Raw genomic sequence first — 14,035 nt, 5'->3', positions numbered from 1 at the left:
ACACAAACGTTTCAAAGCACATCGAACCTCTACAACAGACGTCCCACGGTTCTACCTCCTTCCAAAGTTCCCTCCCATCCCTTTTGTTCGGTAAGATATGGTAAATGAACCCAGCCACCATCTAGCGGGGAAACCGAAAAACAGTGCCGTAAGTGTTGGGTCTCGGCGATATTGTGACCATTCGCATTGAAAACACCCTCTCCCGGAGATACATAATGGGTGGATGGGCACGTGACCATGTGACCTAAAGGTAGATCCACACCTGTGAGAGAGAGAGACACTCTCCAAATGTGGTCTGTTTTTTTGCCGAGCGTCTATACATAGACTGTATTTCAAAATTAACAAGTTTGTTCTGGCAAGTCATTTTTATACACCACTTTTATCACGCTTATATTAGCCTATTTGGGCAAACAATCCATTATTGATGCTTTGCCGGTTCTTGGACAATATTTTGTTTGTAATGAGTGTTTTTCTGCATTTTACAATTTGCGGCAGAGTCTATACGTAGATTGCTTTCCTTAGCTTCATTATGTGGCAAGTCTATAGTTATTTTCTACATTAATTACTTATGATGAAACAAATTTATGGTTGCATCTATATATAGATCATTTACTTTTGGAAGCACATCCCTTCAAGAGGTCACTGCAGAGAAGGGAACAGGTTAATGAACTATGAGAGAACTGAGGCTCTGTCCGAAAGGTGAAAAGTACATACTTGAAGTTTTGACGGAAGTGACATCACCTAGTACAGTTTAAAACCGCCAAGAACAGAAGCATGCAAGTACGCAGCTCTCAGCGCAGATGCTTGGTGACTAGGTCACGTGATATCCACACTCGTTGTTCATTTGTTTTGAATCGCGGAGATAGAAAGCCAGCAACACGGGTTAAATATGCATTATGGGTCAGCACGTTGTTGGTTAAAGTTCTTGTAATGTGTGGAAATGTGTGTTATATGAACATTTGAAAATGCTATGTGATTTCTATGGCTTTAAAGAAGTCTTTATAATGCGAGGGAAACAACGTGTCCTCAGTTTTATCTCCTGATCGTATTTGGCGCTGCAGTCGAAGTGCAATTCGAAAGACAACATTTCCAGTCCACGACTTGAAGACCGCACTCCAAGACCATACTCGGAGGATGCTTGCTTCAAGTACGGTCTTGCACCTTTCGGACACGGCCTGTGTGTCCCCAGACAATTTTCCAAAAGGGGGAGGTGGATCAAGTACAGAAAGTTGTGGTGAAGTAGGATGTATTGACATGTTAACATGTCATCAGTATGTTTAAAGAAAAGAGGAGTGTAAATAAGCAGTAGAGAATGAGAGAAAGGGGGAATTAAGAACCAGACAGAGAGGGCGTGAAAGGAAATAGAAATATAGAAGCAAGTAATGAAACACACTGGGAAATGAATGAAAAGGGAGAGAGGAGAGGCATAGAAGTAGCATAAAATCCAAGACAAACAAAAATAAACTACCAAAGAGACTAAAGCAGAAAAACCTGGCAACATAATATAATGTAATAAAAAGAGAAAAAGCTACAAAGACAGTTGGATAGAATAAGTAAGCAATTTTTGTTATTCCAAGGGGAAAGGTCAAGCATAGATTTACCCAAACAGGTTTTAATGGAAGGTTCAGCTACTGAAAAAGTAATTTGAATCCACTCATATGTTACATGTAGGAAAATGGGATGAAATAATTATATTGACCATTTTTGTAATCAATGAATACCTGTAGGGGGTGAGGGCAACGAGCAGGGGCGGTGGCGGCAGATGCCGCTCCCTTTCGAACACCCTCCCCCCCGTCATTACGCAGCAACGGGAAATTGAAAATCGTTACGCTATTTCAATACTATTAAGCACAAAAGGATATCTTGCTCGGCCAGTTAAACTTTAAAAAATGCGACACTAAATTTATATTATTGTTATATTTTATGAAAACTCTCTCCCTCTCTTAAACGTATCTTAAATGTAACAAGTATTAGGAAAGAAATAAAGGCTTGACTTCATACGTTTACGGCTGTAGGTCTGTGATATATGATTGGATTATTAAAATAATTACATGTAATATTCTCGAATCTCCCGCGTGGGTGGTCTAAGGCCTGAATTCTTTCCTGCGTTGTCCTTGCATAAAGCAGTTCCTGGGGTTCACCCAGCTTCAAATTAAGGGATACCCGGGGGCAACCCTGGGAGGTAAAGGCGGCGGAGAGTGGTGCTGATCACATCACCTCCAAAATGGCCGAGATCGAGAATGTGTGTGGCCCTATTCCGCACATCCTCTAAATGTGCGTTCATGACACAGTGCTTTATGCACAGGTAACTTTACCTTTACCTGTAATATTCTTTTTCATATAATGCTATCTTGCATAAAATGGAAGCAAGCGTGTTTCAGACATGATTGATTGAACGTAGTATTTTTATTAGCCTTAATTTCCAAAATAAAAACTTTGTTCACCACTTGCCACGGTTACAGACAAAGTTAATAAATTCCAAGTTCTACACTCACATTAGGTGCAAAATCATAACCCTTTATCAGTTTAAGGTCTCCTTTGGTGTAATTGTTTTATTATAGCCGAAAGCAGGTTTTGTTCATCTTTTAATTCAGTAGCCTTCATGTGTTAACGTTCCGGCAAGTTTTCTACACTTTTGAGACAAAAGATCAGATGGCATATCTTTATGCTTACCAATATAATAAAAGAAATTGAAAAATTCACTATGATGTTTAAGCTGCTCAAATCTTTCTCTTAGAGCTAAACTAATCGTCTAGGACCTAGTAATAAAAATCAACTTTATACAGTGTTTGCAGATCTTCAACAGTTTCATCATACTGAAACTGCTTCTTCTTTCGATTTCGGACCTGTACATTGTTGCCTATTTTTGGATTGATTGATTGATTGATTTGGTGTTTTTAAGTCCATTTTATGCACAGTAAGGCTAATCGGGACTGGACCTACAGTTTAAAGTGGGATCCGAACCACTTGTGCCTCCACCGGGTATCGAACCCGGGACCCCTGGATTACAAAGGGGACGACGCTACCACTACGCCATCGGGGAGGCCCCGCCTACCTTTGGATTATCTATATCTAATTTCAGTGCCAATTCTTTCTCATCAACTGGGACTCACAGGTCGCCGCTCCCCGAAGCCTCCACGAGTGTAGGGGGAGGCCCCGCCAGGCTTCCAAGTGGCGTCTATGAAACTTTGAAATCTTTCATCACTCCTGCTTTTTTCAAAGCGCTGATATGTTTGCAAGAAATCATCTAACACATCGTAGATTAATGTTTTGAAGACATTTACTCATTACATTGCATGGAGTAAAAAGTCATACTAGATATCTAGTGAGCAAAGGAATGCAAAGCCACACAACTGGTTTGCAATACACCAGTGGCGTCGCGGCCGCCCTCGCAATGCGGGAGAGCCCCCGAGGTATAGGGGCTCCGCATGTTCTCTCTCTCTCTCTGCTCCTGAAATTTTATAAAATCCCAGAAATTCAATTATTTAAAAAAATATATTTACAAAACAGAATCTGGTTTCCAGTAACATCATGCAACAATATCTGCTCAGTCAGAGGGTGCCGGGCAACTTGACATGTGCCCCCCCCCATCTCCTCTGAAATGCAGAATTAACTTACTTGCTCGCAGATGGCCATCGTAGCTACACCGTTTGTGACAAACTTATACTCTGTCAACTGCCTACAGTTACAGTATCAATCCAGTAGAAAGTTTCAGTTGCTCAACCAGTCGACGCCTTATGAACAATGAAACTTGTTACCAATAGTATTAGTTTTACGTGTGATATTTAAAATTTAACTTTCCACCAAATATTTTCAAGAGGGCCCCAAGCCTTTTCATATTCAAATAAAGAGTTGAGATAAATTTCCCATATTGCTCAAACCTGTTACGTGTTACTTCAAAGGGGCCCAAAAACTCAGTAGAAGGTGGGACCCAGGGGGTAATTATCTCTATCCAAAGGGCCATTACACTTTCTCCTATCTCACAAGGTATACAACGTACGAGTTACCGTATTTTCCAACCCTTTTTTGTACACATTTTTGAGGAAAAAGTTTTATCACTGAATATTATAATTAATTTACAGTATTGCAAATGTAAAGTAATATGTAGTCCTACTTTCAACAAATATCTTACCAATCTAACTAGAAAAGAATACATTTTAATATTCGTCGTCATACACCGCAAGGAAGAAAGAAAGAAATCGTCTAACTCAGAACAGAGAAAATTTCCAGAAATGGAGATAAGAAAAACTGAGTATCGGCGGATAAGACACACCATGTTTTTCAGACCTATTTGTAAAGGGAAAAAGTGCGTCTTGTACGCCGGCAAATACGGTAAATGTCACCATCATATTTGGGGATTTGTGGTTCATTTTTCTTCCATATAGAAATTTTGTGGACATTTCTGTCAAACCAGTTATTTTCCAGTGTGTTACGATTTTGTAATCTACAGTGCTTGAAGTGGAAATTCCTAGCTGTGAGAATGCTTGCTCGAGTTTTGGGATAGAAGGAAGAATCCTTGTGTGGATCAGCAAGGATGGAATGAAATGAGCTGGGGATGTCTAATATCTTTGAAGACTAATATTCGGTCTTATATCACCAAGTTTAACAGGTTCGAGAATATAACACAAGTCCACATTATGCTCATGGTAGACTGATCGGAATTGGAACTGCAGTTTAAATTTCGAACCGAACCATTATGCAATATGCCTGAAAAGGGGATCGAACCCGAGACCCCTTGAGAGAATACGTTTTTGTCTCTGTTTATGCACTTTACTCGTCTTATCGTTCAGTTTACCGTGGCAATGACAATGAGGGACATTATGACAACGGCATACAATAATAACAATCTATTTCAGCCCTGATCCCCTATCTTTGCAAAACAATACGCTAATCTCTAGAAGATGGAAGTCAGCTTGGTCTCTGTTTACAGTACTATATCTTGTTTACATAATACAGTGCAAGTGTGGGTTACAATTGATTCTCGGTGAGGAGAGATAACTTGGATCCGCCACTGGAAGCGACCCCTAGATATTTCCTTTGGGGGGTCACCACGTGAATATAGATGCCACCATTCAACTCTGTACATAAGGTTCCCTGTTCGACCACGTCACGAAAAGATCTCTATCATAAATCCCAGTGGCGTATCGTCCCTTGGGGCTTAGCCCCTAAAGAAAAAAAGACGTATTCACGTAATTATCAATCACCATAACGCATAACTATCACACAGTCTTTTAAAAGGCGATTTTTACCCACGTAAATTCATCGTCTGTTGCAATGGATACGACAGCGCTCCTAGCGGCATTGATGTCAATTATCGTTTTCCGGGGCACGTCGCAAAGGAAGACGTGGCCTACACCCACCTACGCTACAGTGACGGTCACATGCTAGCAGAGAGGAGGGGAGAGTGCAATGGATTTGAGTGCAGTTTCGGGGCTAGTTCCGTTGCGTCCAGGGTTGGCATGTTTAAAACAAAAGTGTTTAAAACACTTTGTTTTAATTAAACGTTTAAAACACACGGCTTTGTTTTTTTACAAATGTTTTAAACGTTTAAAACAATCTGTTTTAAACATGTTTTTTTTACAAGTGTTTAAAACACATTTTGGTGGTAGATATTTTATAGTATGTGATATTTTTTTTCTTTGGCAACCCTGTTTTTCATTTAATCTGTGTCAATTAATCCGTGCTTTACAGGTCCTACTTATCGCACAACACTTGAGCAACCTTATGTTCTGACGTCACGGGAGAAAGCTTTTTAATTTTAGGCTAAATGCCTATGTTGTTAGGTTAGGCAGGCTAGCTATGTATGCACAAGGTAGCAAAATTGTTGTGCGACAAGAAAGACCCGTGCTTTACTGTAGAAATCGAAACCTCTCAGTTCTTTGTTTCGTATCGTCCTGTAAGTTTGAAACTGGTGGAAGCTTGAGATGGAAACTAATTATCTAAATACACAATGCGTGATTTTGATCATGACGTGATTTTTTTTCTTTTGCGATACGATTCATTGGTCTGTATAACTGAATGAAGCGCAGATGCTTACTTTTGGTAACATAATTTTGTACTTTGAAACATAAATTCATCTGGAGAATCTATTATGACACTGCAGGTTGTTTTCTGCTATATAAACTGTTCAGGCAGCAGGAAATATTTCACCGTGATTTTTTCAGGACGAGAATAGTAATTCTATAATATTTAGATTCTTGAAATTTAGATGAATATAAATCCTAACCTACTTCAGTAGTGGCGGAAAAAGGGGGGCTATTACCCACAACTTTTGTGCCTGCAGACACGGGCGCTGACTTGTCAAAATTATTGGAGGTCTCACTCTCTCCCTTTTTTAGGTTTTGGCCTCAGTGTTCGGAATCTCATAAAAGCTAGGAGAGTGCGGGATCCCGAAAAGTCAGGACCGGGATCGGGAAAAAAAAATTCCCGTTCCGATCCGGACTTCGGGAAATTATTTCCCGAATTTTCGGGATCCCGTGCAGTCGGGAAATACCGAATGCTCATTTGAAAATGTCGTTATTTCTCGACGTTTTCTGCATTGTCAATTTCTGGAACTCACCGTAAATTTTTAGTTTTTAATCCAGAAATCACTTAAAGTGAAAATGACGTGTATAATTCGAGATTTTCAGAGCTTCGGGAAATTTTTAACATTTCCCGACTCAGTAGTGAAATTGAAAATTTTTCCCGTCCCGATCCCGTCCCTCACACCCTTAATAATAGCCCATGAATTCTTCAAAAATATAATTCTTTTATTCACAGTTCGAATGCAGAATATTAATTGTCCACGGATGGATATGTCACAAGTTTCGTCAACCGTCAACCATAATAGCAAAATATTCCCGACTTTTATTATCTGCTACCACGGAGCGCAAAACAGATCTCCCTAATATATCAATGATCTCGTTCTGAATGTCATGCGAGAGCCATTTGTAGCCCGAACGTCAAATCCACTACCCTAGTTCATGCACATCGTCTTTTGAAACCCATTTTTAGTAAAAAATTTAACAATACTCATAATTACATACTTAGTATATACTAGTAATAAATCATGCGTTTTGCTGTCTCTGGTCATAGCCTCCCCAAAGTTGATGGTCTAGCGGTTTCAGTCCCCAAAGTTGATGGTCTAGAAAATTTTAAATGTGTATTAAAAGTTAAGTTCATTTGGCACAATTCAGAGCAAACTTTACAAGAGAAGCAAAATAATACATTAGATCCTCTTAAGCAAAATTATTTGGGAGGATCTGCCCCCACATTGTTAATATTGGAGGGCTCGAGCCCCCCAAACCCATGGAGTCTGCGTCTATGCCTGCAGTAGAGGTGTGCGGGATCCCGAAAAGTCGGGACCGGGATCGGGAAAGAAAATTTCCGTCCCGATCCCGACTTCCGGAAATGACTTCCCGACTTTTTGGGATCCCAAGCAGTCTGGAAATTCCGAATGGTCATTTTAAATCGTCGTCAATTCTAGACGTTCTCTGCATTGTGGTTTTGCACCAGAAGTGCAAAAACAAGCACTTAAGATGGAACTTACGGGTAGAATTCGAGATTTCAAGAGCTTTGGGAAATTTCGAACACATCCCGTCCCGAACATTTTCCGACTTTTTCGGGAAATTGAGAATTTTCCCCGTCCCGAATGTCGGGATTTAAAGAATTTCCCGTCCCGACCCAAACAATTCTGTCCCGCACACCCCTACCCTGCAGTGTCTCCTTATACCTTATATATACCTTATCTCCAAAGGTAATAAACTGTCCTTGTCTCCATTGTACTCATAAAAATGAGTATTTTTTCTCTTTAACAATTTTAAGTATAATTTACTGGGAAAAGGTTGAATTTGTTTTGTTTAAAACATGTTTAAAACATGTTTTTTTTAACTCATGTTTAAAACTATGTTTAAAACAAAAAAACCATGTTTTTTTAAAAAAACAGTTTGTTTTGTTCTTTTTAAAAAAAACACAAATTTTGCCAACCCTGGTTGCGTCGCGTTCGATCTCGCGTGTTGTTCTGTAGTGTTTTGGTGGCTTTCATTCGCTATGTTTGAGTGAGTTTGGCAGGGTTGATGTTCGAACACAAATTGATGAAGGACATAGGCTGTCAATTACAAGACACAATGAATTTGTCCGGAAAAATAGGCATATATTAAATAGAATTATCGATTGCTTAAAATTCTGTGGTCGACATGAACTTGCTCTACGAGGACATAATGAAAGAGAACAATCTTTAAACATAGGCATCTTCCCAGATTTATTATCCCTTCATAGAAGAGGTAACTTCGTGTTCTTTATTGTAGTGAAGAGTTGAAAAACATAAACTCTATCAGTAGATTGCATTCATTTTTTATTTAAAATTATTTAGTTTATCTGTTTATTATCAGAAACTGAAAATGACAAACATAGTTTTAATAACTCCAGTGGCAACAGCTGAATCTGAACGATGTTTCAGCACATTGAAGCGTATTAAAACCTGCTTAAGAAATGCAATGGGACAAGACAGACCAAATGCCTTGGCACTTGCTTACAATAGAGATAGAATACATTTCAAACATAGAGGGCTTCAACGAAAAAGTAATAACAAAATTTGCTGAGCAGAAGAACAGGAGTCAACGTTCGTAAAAGGTATGTTTCACAACAATACCTGTTTCTTTTGTAATCATGTGAATTGGCATTATATTTTAAATTCTTTAAAAAAATAAGTCCAGTTTTGTAGTTTAGAAGAAGATAAATACCCGTTTTTTTGTAATTCATGTAATTTGTCATTACATTTTAAATTCTTTCAAAAAAGTAAGTCCAGTTTTGTAGTCTAGAAGAAAAAAATACCTATTTTTTGTAATTCATGTGAATTGTCATTATATTTTAAATTCTTTAAAAAATAAGCCCCGGCCAAATTTCAGGCCACGAGACGCCACTGATAAATCCTGTTCGATTTATTAGTTTGATGCGAAGTTACAGATTTACCCTGCATATAGATATATATTTTACATTATGCTTACTTTTTGACATTCTCTACTTGCCCCGAAATGTTTTTCTCTGCGATCCATTTCCGTAAAATAAAATATCAGCGCTTGGTAGAGGGGGGTGCCAAAGCACAATCCTGCCTAGGGCGCCAAAATATCTAGTTACGGGGCTCGTATAGCTTTACGTGATAATATTCTCATGCCCGGTTCGCTCAACGCGCGTTAAATTTTAAAGAAGCGTTAAATCAAGTTAACGCTACATTAGCACATTGAGGCATTTCTCCAACCTTCGTTAAGGCTAACAGACCTCTAATGTCGTCGTTAAATCTAAAGGCACTCTTTTGCTTCATTAAAGTGCTTAACAGCGCGTTGTGTTGTGTCGGAAATAAGATGGAGAAATTGCGTATGCCAGCTGTTGTGTTGAAATGTTATCCCAAACCGATTTGAACACATTATTTCCATACCATGTCTTTCTACAGCAAAAATAATTTTCCCATTTCGTATTTCATATTATAAATTCGTACTGCAAATCAGAAATCACATGTAAGTTAAATGAGAAATATTGTATCAATATACTTTTTAAAGATTTGTCAATAATGGCATCGTGATCCTCACACATTATTCAAATTTTATTAATTTTGCCTGTCGAGCCAAAAATATATGCTTATAGTTAATTATACGAACGTGGTGTTTTTAAAATGCATATTGGGCTTCCACCTTTAATGCACTGTAACCATAAACACAAAATATCGCATGACTTTTTAAAATAATGTAACCTCCTTTTGCATATTTCAATTTGTATAAGGTGAAGTTATTCACCAAAATATTCGGTGTCGTCGTCCACGCCGTTTTCCAGTGGATCACATAGAAACTGGAGAAAGTCGTGGTTTATTGTGTTTATGCTTATGTCTGCTTATAACTACCATTCAAATTTTATGTTGTTTTTTAAACTGAAAAATGTCAGAAAACGTAAGAGATAAAATTAAAATGAAGCAACTGTCCTAGAAATAGATAATACACGTCCTGTACTCTCCTTTAGTGCAAAATAAATTTGTGACATTACACAACGTAACTTGCAATCTTTCAAAGTAGTAGGGAATTGTTCTTTCGAACTTTTCAAATTATTATCCACCTACTCCAATTAACATAATGGAAAAAAATGATTTTGCAGTGACGAGAATGCTTGACACAAATGTTCATCATTCTATATTCTGAATCACAAGCGGCTAGGGACAGCTGTAGCAAACTGGAGATGCTAAAAGCACCAAACCTGACCTGCCTAACCTAACCAAGTACAGAAATAAAGAAACCCTGCCTAACCTATTTACTTATTTAGCTCGTAGCTGTACGTAAGTACTGTATAATAAAACATGTTGTTTAATATAACGTGAGTCTTAATATAATCACATAATCAAAACAATTATTATGCAGTATATTGAAAATGGGCTGACATATAACGGTGCAAATGGAAATTAAATCGTATTCATAGCAAACTGAAAGAGCACTTAAAAATAGAAAAAAAATCAACCGTTACATGTACAAGGTACATTTACGAACGACTACCATCTCATCGCGTAATATAGCTTACATATGTTGTTTCATTAAGAAAAAAAGCTTGAGATCCTAAGCAGTTTCAGGTATATAGTTTCGTGCATGGACATTGTGACATTTTGACATAAAACACACTACCATCCATTCGGAAATTAATCCTTGTACATACGTACGAGTGGTAATGATATTGTCTGAGTGCACTCGTTATATTTTTTACCAGTTATGATAAATTAAATGTAAAATATCATATTAATCAACCGTTCCATGTACAAGGTACATTTTCTGAATAACTACAATTTCATCACATAATGAATAACCAAACATATTGTAAAGAACCGTACTACACATATATGTTTCATTAAGGAAAAAAGCTTCAGGTCCTAAGCAGGTCAAAGGTGTTGTCGTTTCGTGCATGGAAATTGTAAGAGTATCCATATTTGTTTGAAAAACACACTACCATCCATTCGGAAATTTTTCCTTGTACATACGTACAATACAAGTGGTAATGGTACTGTCTAACAGTGCACTTGTTTTTTTTTTACCAGTTACGATAAATCAAATGTCAAATAAAATATCATATTAATCAACCGTTCCATGTACAAGGTACATTTTCTGAATGACTACAATTTCATCACATAATGAATAACCAAACATAATGTAAAATACCGTAGTACACATGTATGTTTCATTAAGAAAAAAGCTTAATCCTAAGCTGTTTCTGGTAATGTAGTTTCGTGCATGGACATTGTAAAAGTATGCATATTTGTAAAACACACTACCACGCATTCGGAAATTATTATTTGCACGGTACGTTCGTACAAGTGGTGAGGATACTGTCTAACAGTGTACTTGTCCTTTTTACCATTTATGATAAATCAAATATTAAATATCGTATTGTATTATATATATTTTTTCTTTGAAAAATATTTGTACGAGACAAAAACACAACGATTTAGAAACCTCCCTTGTACATATGCATGAACGGTAATCATACTGGTTAAACATTTTACGTGCCTTCATTTTTTGTCAGTGATTATTTGGAAACAGTAGATTTCTTGTTTGCAATGCCAATAGAAGTGACTTGCAATATTTACATATTATTTAATTGCCATGGCATAGTAAGTTAAGTTATGCATGGTGTACATTTCGTGAAATGTTCTCTTTTGTTGAGGAAAATTATTATAGCGGTCTCACTGCAGAACATGGGCTGCTGTTTTCCTCTGAATACACGAACAAAATTTATATTTACACAAAGTACGTACCTTCTGCTTCGATTTTCCGGTGTTCCTTTTCGGATTACTATTATATTATTCAGCGTAAAAAATGTTTTTCCTGGTACTAAAAGCAATGCATTTGTCAATTCGTTCGCGTCCATATTCTTTAACAACTGTTGCCCTCATTTGTTTCGGGGTCTTCCTATCCGCACAACAGTTTGGCCACCTTGTGTTCCCAAGTCACATTCTTTACAGACATTTTCATTTCTTTTGACGAGGAATGCCTACTGACGAGGAATGCCTACAAGGTTAGGTTAGGTCTGTTAGGTTAGGTTTCATTAGCATAAATACAAAACCAACATAGTTTTATGTGACAACGGAGGCACCCGGCATTAAATTGACAAGCTTTTTCACGTGTGCTCAAGTGTTGTGCGGTTTCGGGGTCTTCCTATCCGCACAACAGTTTGGCCATCTTGTGTTCCGAAGTCATATTCTTTACAGACAGTTTCATTTCTTTTGACGAGGAATGCCTACTGACGAGGAATGCCTACAAGGTTAGGTTAGGTCTGTTAGGTTAGGTTTCATTAGCATAAATACATAACCAACATTATGTAATGTTGATTTCCTTACCCTTTTCTTTATTTTCATGCAGGAACGTGATAAACAATGTCGCTTTTTCGATTGTTTCTCCGCTATGCAAACCGTCTAGCATGGACATGTATTTTTCATTTTTTTCAAATAAAAAAATTTTTCCGCACTTTAAAACTTACTTTATTCGATTACTTACTTCAATACCTTACCAAAAAATTAGGAACCACATTCCTTCTAAGCAGCCCATATTCTGCAGTCTTACCATTATAGCAAACACACGTTCATTTCCACCTTTAGGCCTCTTTTGCAATGCCATTTTAATATAATTAAATTTATAAAACTTCAAACAGATTACCCTAACCTATAACAGTAATTTTTATTTATATATTTATGATCTTGTATTGGCAGTCGGTAGGCATTTAAATCTAACTTACGAAGTTACAATGTAACTGTTAATCCTAATACATAATATTTTCGGTGTGCGGACGTAAATACCTAACTAACATTCATTTCTTAAACATATATTTGTGTTACACATTACTTTATTTATTTTTGTTCCTGGGATTTCATACAAAAAGCCCAAATCCGCTTACGCACAGTCTACTGTCCACGGTGCAGCCAATGAAAACGTTGCATTTCTCGTATCAAAGTATGAGAATAGTAAGGCATCAAAGCAAAACGTCTCTAACATGTCGTTAGTTAACGGGCCTATAAAATCGCTTGAGCGAACATTAAAAGTTTAACAGGCTGCTAAGATTTTAGTGATGCGTTAACTATCAACTCGTTAAGAACGTTTTAAAGATGGTTGAGCGAACCGGGCATCAATAATTTATTTTCACCAAGGGCGACCCCAACATTTTACTTGCGGGGGTCATACCAGATAACTAGTGAGCAAAGGTATGTAAAGCCACACAACTGGTTTGCAATACACTGAGCCTCATGTGCGACCATTTGGACAGTTTTATTGTCGCCACTTATTTGAAGGAGCGCATCATAGACCTCTCCCACTTGATATCTCAACGGAGGTAAAAGGCATCGAATCTGCTTTCCCACCATGTGGCACTCAGTGGTTTTAAAGTGAGACTACTGATATGTTTCTTCAAAACGGTGGGTTGTCAGTGGCGTGCCCAAGGGGGGGGGGGTTGGTGGGGGTTATAACCCCACTTTTGGTCCAGTATTCCTAAAAAAAATGTCAAAGGCAAGAAAATTTAGCAAAATGAGGACTGACTACTTAAAAAATGTACACATAACCCCCTACCTTTAGAAAATCCTGGGTACGCCACTGTGGGTTGGCCCAAGTTATATAATATAATGTAATATTATAACTTTCAAGTTTTCAATAGGCTTATTTTTTTCTTCTCTTCCAATTTTGCCGCCCTGAAAATTTACCGCTCTGGGCGGTGGCACGGTTCATTCCCCCCTTTCGCCGGCCCTGAGCTGGAGCATGGTGCTGATCACATCATCTCTAACTCTGACAAGAGATCCACAATGTTAGGAACCCTATTCTCACACCCCTAAGTGCCTTCATGTCACAGTGTAGTGTACAGGGCATAACTTCGTTGTTTCCTTCTTCAAGAGAATTAAGTTCAAAAGGTAGGGTGGCTTGTTAACTGAATAATTTCCCTTTCGGTGAGTCCTTAGGGTCAAGTAACCACCCATTGAGAACCTACAGGCAATGTTTTATTCAAGGTTTGGGTGCTGTGTGAAAAAATCCTAGTGCTGTTAGCACTG

The sequence above is a fragment of the Lepisma saccharinum genome, chromosome 16 (assembly GCF_977018435.1).
Source record: "Lepisma saccharinum chromosome 16, izLepSacc3.1, whole genome shotgun sequence".
NCBI classification, from domain to species: domain Eukaryota; kingdom Metazoa; phylum Arthropoda; class Insecta; order Zygentoma; family Lepismatidae; genus Lepisma; species Lepisma saccharinum.
This window is presented reverse-complemented; position numbering follows the sequence as displayed.